General features: G+C 33.5%; 1 long non-coding RNA gene across 2 annotated transcripts; it reads left to right on the plus strand.

Moving 5' to 3' along the window:
• The first annotated feature begins 4,878 nt into the window (after positions 1-4,878).
• Positions 4,879-8,257, plus strand: LOC149207553 (uncharacterized). Of its 2 annotated transcripts, none has more exons than XR_016252021.1 (4): positions 4,879-5,014; positions 5,242-5,405; positions 5,597-5,659; positions 8,175-8,257. It is a non-coding gene; the product is annotated as an uncharacterized LOC149207553 (long non-coding RNA). The 2 variants fall into 2 exon arrangements; XR_016252020.1 differs by having other exon boundaries at positions 8,167-8,254.
• The last annotated feature ends 328 nt before the right edge of the window (positions 8,258-8,585 follow it).

Raw genomic sequence — 8,585 nt, forward strand, 5'->3', positions numbered from 1 at the left:
TTATCAGTTTGGGCAAGTGAATATTGTAAACATAGTTAACATTTATCAAAACCACAACCATTGATTAACTATCTTATAGACTTATGTTCAAATGAAGGAGATTGGGTTCTGGATTTATTTTTTGGCTCATGTAATTTTTATTATATAGAATTGAATTTCAATATCTTCTTTCTTAATTTATATGTCACTATACTAATTTACTTCATTATGTCTTTTGTACTTGATAATTAGGTACAACACTAGCATGTTGCCTACAAAAATGAAGAAATTGCATTGCCATTGAAAAAGATCCAGTATAGTGCAAATTTATTCAACAAAGAATTAATGCTCTTCAATTTCTTCTAGATGCAATGCAAGAAATTGGGTTGAAGAAAGGGGATTTTAGTAAATTACGTGTGGCAAAAAAGGCAAAGGAACCTCAACCACCATTACATGGAATGATTGGAAAGACATACATTGGGAGATTCACAGACATCAAAGATCCATTAGAAGAGGAAAATAAGCAAAATGAAGCAGAAAATATTGTGGAATAAGACAATGATGAAACTCTAGAGGAAGAAGAGTTTGAATCACGTGATATTGTTGATTAAATTTAAGTTACGCTTGGAATTCAAGTTCATCTTTTGTAACTATTAATTAGTTATACTTGTAATGTTTTGACTTTGACTTTTTATGAGAAGAATAAACATTCAATTAATGTTGTTGTGTGTTCAATATTTATATTATGTGATTTTCCCTTTAATTTTTATGTGAATCATTATTTTTTGAAAAAAAGAGTGATTATTGTTATTTTTTGACATGAAATTCATAAAAAAAACTATTATTTAACCATTTTTTTGTTAACTTTTTCCTATAAAAATTCTAATTTCGACATGTCATTTCTAGCAATTTTTTTTAATCAAAATGTGTAATTTTTTAGTTATATTTATGTTCAGAATGGTTATTTTTATGTCAATGGTTAAAAATTATTGTTTTTTAGAGACACTTATTTGATGTGCATTGAAAAATTAATTAGCGATATATAAATATGTAGAATATCGAAACTTTAAAATATCGACCTTCTTCTTTAACTATGTAAAAAAATAAAAACCTCACTACAATTTTTTTTTAAAGAAAAACAAGAAAATATGAAGAAGAAGACCACTTCAAAAATTGTTAAATTTAGAAAACAGTTATTCACATTTTATACATTAGAAAATTTAAAGTAAAAAAATAGGTCTTTTAAAAAAAGGGTCTGATGCAGAATCAACACTTTTTAAAATCAATATGCAAATCACTAACATTTTAAAAACTAATGTACATGCAAAAATTTAAAGTGTAAAAAACTATGCTAAAAAAAATGTGTATTGTGCATCACCACTTTTCAAAATCGGTTGACTTTTTTGCTACCTCAACGAAATGGGTAATCGTATCAGTTCCCATTTCAAAGTTTATATTGTTTTATGTATATACATATAGTTTAGATCGGGGAGTGATCGAGAGGCTTGATAGAGGGCCACTTCCTATTATATAACAAGTGGGTTCTCATTCTCGCCCTAGAAAGAGTCGTGCCTTGATAACACATGTTTGAAAAAAGAAAAATAAAAAGGGGAGCATGGCTGGGCGAGAGACGACAACTTTCCCATCGTAAGACAATCAATTTCATTTCTCGATCTCACCCTTGAAGGGGGATTGTTCCATGGTATCATCACCAACGATTGGGCGAGGTGAGATGAGGTGGAGGCTAAAGGCCAAGCTCCACCAAATGGTATAAAATATTTATAACAGAAAATCCATGTTTGCATAAGGGCTAGGACCTTAGTGGGACCCAAGCTTTAGGATGAGGTGGCACAATGATATGGAGGTGGCAACGACGTGAAGCACTAGTGGTAAGGCACGTGACATAGTGATGGTGGATGAAGGTTGATGTGGTAGCCACAAACAACCATACCAGAGGACCAAATAGTCCAAAAATGAGTGACATATGGCAACCTTGGAGGACGCCATGTGGAGGGTGTGTCATCAACATGATGTCATATTGGGATGACATCAGCATGATGACATAGTGATGTCATTTTGACCCTTGGCCTTGGTGTATATTGTTGTGGTAACGACGAGGAGAGGACGAGGTATACAGAGGGCGAGACTAGAAGTGATTACAGACTCTTAACATATATATTTCATGTCTCGGGGCTTGGGCCTCAAGATGTTGTTGTAGCAATGCCCATGAAATAAACGAGGAGGTTGATGAGGGCCGAGGCAAGAAATCCTTCCGTCTTTTGACATTGAGGGTTTTTCTTCTCGCATTGAGCCATTTGTATTGAACTTTGTGTGATGAATGAGCGGGATTGATTGGGGTCCAAGATGGGAAGTCCTCCAGTGATTTGACGTGGAAGGACTCTGTCTTGCCTCGAGCCATTGTTAAAGTGCAATGTGTGCGTTGGGCCAAGGAAATATGCCAAGGGATGGGGGCTGAGACGAGGAATTCCTCCTGTCGATTGCCATGGAAGGAATTGTCGTCTTGCCTTGGGCCATCTGTGATCTGTACAACTGTGGACTAGGGGGAAAACACACCGAGACTGAGATTTGGTTTATAATAATAAAGGGGCACATAACAATAAAACAATCATCTAGTGGGCTAGGCGAAGTATAATGTGGCTTGTGCCACGGTGGAATATGAATGACAATGTGCACTGGTGTGGCAAGGCCTAAAAAGGGCCAAGTTCAAATGGCCATAACTTTTGATCCATAGCTCAAATCGTGACAAAAATTATACTGCGAGAAAGCTCTTGATGAGTCTATCATGATGGTGGTATTAGATTTTAGTTTCAAACAAGTTGAGACCAAGTTGTCTATGAAAAAAATATAGAGGTCGAGTTGAACGAAAGTAACACCTTATAGTACTCAAGAAAAAACCTAAAAAAGTGAACGAAAATGTTACATAACACATCCGCACCAATAAACTATCACAAAAAAAAACTTAACAACACTCTTATTCACTATTAATTTAAAATCCTATTGATATTAATTGGCTTCTATTTAATTCTTTTTTAAAAATTACTTTAATAAATAATTAATTCATTTTAAAAATAATTTTATTTATTATATTATTTTTTAAATAAAATATTTAATAATTTAAATTTTAGTTTTACTATTTTAAAATTTAATTTTCATACAAACTTTTCAAATCAATATTCTATAAATAACCTAAAATTTTATATCATTTGAAAAAATTCTAATTTAACAAAATATTTTGAATTTTTAAAAAAATTGAGTATTCAAAATGTTACATCAATTTGGAAACTATGTTCAACAAAATTCTTAACAAATTATATAAATAATTAATAAAATTAAGATGTTTATATAATTAGAAAAATTAAGTTGTTTTAAAAGATTCTCCATCATGCATTTTAGTTGGCAACCTTGGCCACACATTTTTAATTATGGAGAATATTCTTGACAAAGACGTTGATGAGCTTACATGTATATTGTTACCCATCCTTTCATTCAATTTAAAAATATTAATAACTTTTTAATAAATAAAGTTGTAATAATTTTCTTTTATATTTTGTGGAAAATGTAATTAATTATAAAATAGTAATAAAATTAAATTTTTAATAGATTCTCCATCATTTATTTTGTTTGGTCCTTCCCGAATCCCGACCACTTGCTTTCCCACACACGCTTTTAATAGTTGAAAAGGTGTGGAGAATATCTTTCTCACAAACTTAAACGTTGAGCACAAAATTTGATGCGCTGATGTGTCTGTTAGTTACCTGTCGTTTTTATACCTTTAAAAATATTAGTAACTTTTTAACAAAAGCACTTCTATTAACTTCGAAATCATTTCTATTAAGTATTAAAAACGTTTAACAAGAAAAACCATAACGACTGCTTCATAAAGTTGTAATCTTAAGTATACCATAATGTGGTCCAAGAGAGTAGATCGGGCGCGCGGGTGGGTGTCGTGGGTTTCAAAATAGAACCCGAGATGACATTTCTGGAGAGAGTTCAATTTATGAAGAGATGACATCTGTTTTCCGGGGTTTTCAACTAATGCATGCAGAGCTTGCTGTCGAAGGCTCGAAGCACGACTTTGTACAGGAGCTTGCTGTCCGAGTACGAGTTTGTACAGGATGCAGTCGCTGCCTTGGAGTTGGTTGGAAGGGTCGATTAAGCACTCAAAGCCACAAAACCGCCCAGTTTTTCCATGAAAATGGCTAAACCCCAAATCTTCGCTGTATGCTCTGCTTTCTTTTCTGCAACTGCATTTAGTACAAAGCGCAGTGCTCTGGTTTTGTTATTTTGTCCAGAGCAGTAATTCAGCTTATCAGTAAATGTAATGCTGATTTTCTCTTGTAATTTAATTTTGCACATAGCTTATCAGTAAATGTAATGCTGATTTTCTCCTGTAATTTTGCACATAGCAGTGGTGTAAATGTGATGTAGAATTTTTCCTGGTGTGTGTTTGTGTAACAGATTCCATGGAAAAGAAAGGAGCTCACGAATACAAACGACTTCGCCAAGATAATCATACTGCTAAGTAATTACTTTTCTTTTAAAGATCCATTAAAAGGAAGCCATTCTCTTGCAGCGCTCTTCACTAAATGATTGAAATAACGTCATACCAAATTAATACATATATAAAAGCGTCACCACCAGGCGAGGTCACCGAAGTTTTACAGCATGACTGGTGCGCTCAAATTTGTGGAACAAATAGAGGAACAAATTTTGCCAGTGTTGTGGTATTTAAATTTTCTTTTAGAGGTCTTGAATCCGATTTAGAATTTCATTTTTTCAGAAATATAACAGAAGATTAGATTTATGGGAGAGATTGCGATTTCTTGGAGATGACATTCGTTTTTTTGTGGCTGCCAACCCATGCATGTGCAGGAGCTTGCTGTCCGAGCACGAGTTCATGTAGAGTTTGTACATGATGCAAGCACTTTATTGGAGGTGGTTGGAAGAGCTGCTTAATTGCACTCAAAACCAGAAAACATCCAAGCTTTGCCCTGCAAATGGCCAAACCCAAAATGTATGCTCTGTTTTCCTTCCTCGAATGCGGTGCCATCGTTTTGTTATTTTGTACATAGTAGTGCTAGTGTTGTCGCCTTTAAAAGTTCTTTTAGAGTTCTGTACTTGAGTTCGATTTAGAATTTCAATTTTTCAGAAATAGAACCGAAGCTTACATTTCTGGGAGAGAGCACAAGTTGTTAGAGATGACATTTGTTTTTCTGTGACTTACAACTTATGCATGTGCAGGAGCTTGCTGTCTATACGAAGGACCTGAAGGTTTCGGGCTTCCCTCATCAGCGTTTGCATAGTAGGTGGTCTTTTTTCTCTTGAAACTGGAACTAGCTAAGGGGAGCTGGTCCGGCCTCTAATGCTATTGGGTATGGATTTGGATTTCTAACCGCTGGTTCTGGGTATGTCTCTCGACCTAGAAGAATTCTGTTTAGAATTTGTGGTTGATTTAGAATTTCTGTACTTGAGTTTTGTTTAGAATTTTCTTTTAGAGTTCTGTACTCGAGTCCGGTTTAGAGCTTCAAATTTGCAGTTGATTGGGTTAACAATTTTAGTTGGTTGGATTATGATTCATTTTTTTACACATTTTCAGGCTAGTTTGATAGGACATCCATCTCTTATGGCAACTGGCAACGAATTTCTATCTCGGTTCCAGGTATATTGCTGCGTTTTATTCCTCACTCGCATAGTCTCTGCGTCATTGCTTGGTTTTCCCTTTCAAGTGGCCTTTCCATCTTGATCTTTACAACACATAACCAGGCTAGTAGTGTTCCTGCTTGACATTATTTCGGACCTGCATATCATCATTATTGTCAATGCCCTGCCAGGCCACGAGGATTGTTTTTTTACTCCTTCTTCCTACTTTTCAAGGTGATAGGGAATCCTCTTCCTTAACCAGTCAACCAGTGCACCTCTGATTTTCCATCCTCCTACTTATAATGATGAGTACTTAGATCAAATTTCTCAATCTCTACTCTATGACTAATTATAAATTATAGATTTGTTTTCCAATAATCTTTTTATTTTTATGGATTTGTTTGGGGTGGAAAGAAAAGTTAAAAAAAGTTGAATGGCAAGATAGGCGAGTGTTGGGTGGTTTTTTTGTTTTTGTTTTTTAAATGATTTATTACATTTGCATGGTAAGTATCATTTTATAGGCGATGAAAAACAAGTGGTTTGTTTTTAATTATTGATTATCTATTGTATCTGCGCGTAACTATTATTTTGAATGCTTTTCAAATTCATGTACTATTAAGTGTAAATTATAGCTCCAATAATAAGATATTGATTTGTTTTATAATAATTATTTTTCAACCATTCGGTTCCAGGTATATTGCTGTGTTTTATTCCTCACTCGCATAGTCTCTGCATCATTGCTTGGTTTTCCCTTTCAAGTGGCCTTTCCATCTTGATCTTTACAACACATAGCCAGGCTAGTAGTGTTCCTGTTTGACATTATTTCGGACCTGCATATCATCATTATTGTCAATGCCCTGCCAGGCCACGAGGATTGTTTTTTTACTCCTTTTTCCTACTTTTCAAGGTGATAGGGAATCCTCTTCCTTAACCAGTCAACCAGTGAAGTTCACCTCTGCTTTTCCATCCTCCTACTTATAATGATGAGTACTTAGATCAAATTTCTCAATCTCTACTCTATGACTAATTATAAATTATAGATTTGTTTTCCAATAATCTTTTTATTTTTATGGATTTGTTTGGGGTGGAAAGAAAAGTTAAAAAAATTGTATGGCAAGATAGGCGAGTGTTGGGTGGTTTTTTTGTTTTTGCTTTTTAAATGATTTATTACATTTGCATGGTAAGTATCATTTTATAGGCGATGAAAAACAAGTGGTTTGTTTTTAATTATTGATTATCTATTGCATCTGCACGTAACTATTATTTTGAATGCTTTTCAAATTCATGTACTTGTACTATTAAGTGTAAATTATAGCTCCAATAATAAGATATTGATTTGTTTTATAATAATTATTTTTCAACCATTCGGTTCCAGGTATATTGCTGCGTTTTATTCCTCACTCGCATAGTCTCTGTGTCATTGCTTGGTTTTCCCTTTCAAGTGGCCTTTCCATCTTGATCTTTACAACACATAACCAGGCTAGTAGTGTTCCTGCTTGACATTATTTCGGACCTGCATATCATCATTATTGTCAATGCCCTGCCAGGCCACGAGGATTGTTTTTTAACTCCTTTTTCCTACTTTTCAAGGTGATAGGGAATCCTCTTCCTTAACCAGTCAACCAGTGAAGTTCACCTCTGCTTTTCCATCCTCCTACTTATAAAAATGAGTACTTAGATCAAATTTCTCAATCTCTAGTCTATGACTAATTATAAATTATAGATTTGTTTTCCAATAATCTTTTTATTTTTATGGATTTGTTTGGGGTGGAAAGAAAAGTTAAAAAAAGTTGTATGGCAAGATAGGCGAGTGTTGGGTGGTTTTTTTGTTTTTGTTTTTTAAATGATTTATTACATTTGCATGGTAAGTATCATTTTATAGGCGATGAAAAACAAGTGGTTTGTTTTTAATTATTGATTATCTATTGCATCTGCAAGTAACTATTATTTTGAATGCTTTTCAAATTCATGTACTTGTACTATTAAGTGTAAATTATAGCTCCAATAATAAGATATTGATTTGTTTTATAATAATTATTTTTCAACCATTTGATGTATAAACGAAGTCGTGTGACTTGACTCATTCTTTTATAGGCCAAGGCGGAATAACCTTTTTAATGCCTTTCTAATTAATGGTTTCTTTAGATATTGATTAAATTGTTATTGTGTAATGGGTTCCTTAATGAATTTCTTGGATGTTGATTGAATTGTTATTCTGAACATCATTTCAAAGTCTTGTATGGCGTTTTTCCCCCTAATTTAATTTGGTGTATTTCAAAGTCTTGTATGGTTTTTTTCCCCCAATTTTAGTTTGGTGTATTTCAAAGTCTTGTATGGCTTTTTTCCCCCAAATTTAGTTTGGTGTATTAAAAGTAGCCCATGCAAATGTCGACTCTGCTATTCTACAATAATTGAATTAAGTGTGACTTTAGCATTTTCTATTGCAAATTCAATATTTAGGATTAAATTAATATAATCTAATTTTATTTTATCACTGTGCGATTCAACCATCTTTGTGCATGGCAGTATGGCAGGTCATGCAATTAGGAAGGCAACCCCAAGTCTGGAACTCCTCTCATCGTGGTTTTTCTACCCCTTTGAGGCATCTCATGGTAGGTACACACATTACCCTAGCTCCACCCACATATAACCAGAGATTTTTATTTTTAGTTTTATTTTACGTAAGAGCAAATTTGATTGATCATTTTGTTATTATTATTTTATTTTTCTACTCTAATTATTTATTAGCATTAATGGTATGGGGTTAAATGATTAAGGTGGGATATTCCCATGTGCATACTTAATTAATAATGTAAATGAGCAATATTATCCTTTAGACCACTCACAAATTTAGATATAGTGTGAAACTTTTGTGTATACATAAGAAATTTACATATAGTATGAAATTTTAGTGTATATTTAAGAGATATGTTCAATTTAGTTAT

Source organism: Pinus tabuliformis, chromosome 1_2 (genome assembly GCF_031772625.1).
Source record: "Pinus tabuliformis cultivar Carrire ecotype Pingquan chromosome 1_2, CPIR1, whole genome shotgun sequence".
Taxonomy (NCBI): Eukaryota; Viridiplantae; Streptophyta; class Pinopsida; order Pinales; family Pinaceae; genus Pinus; species Pinus tabuliformis.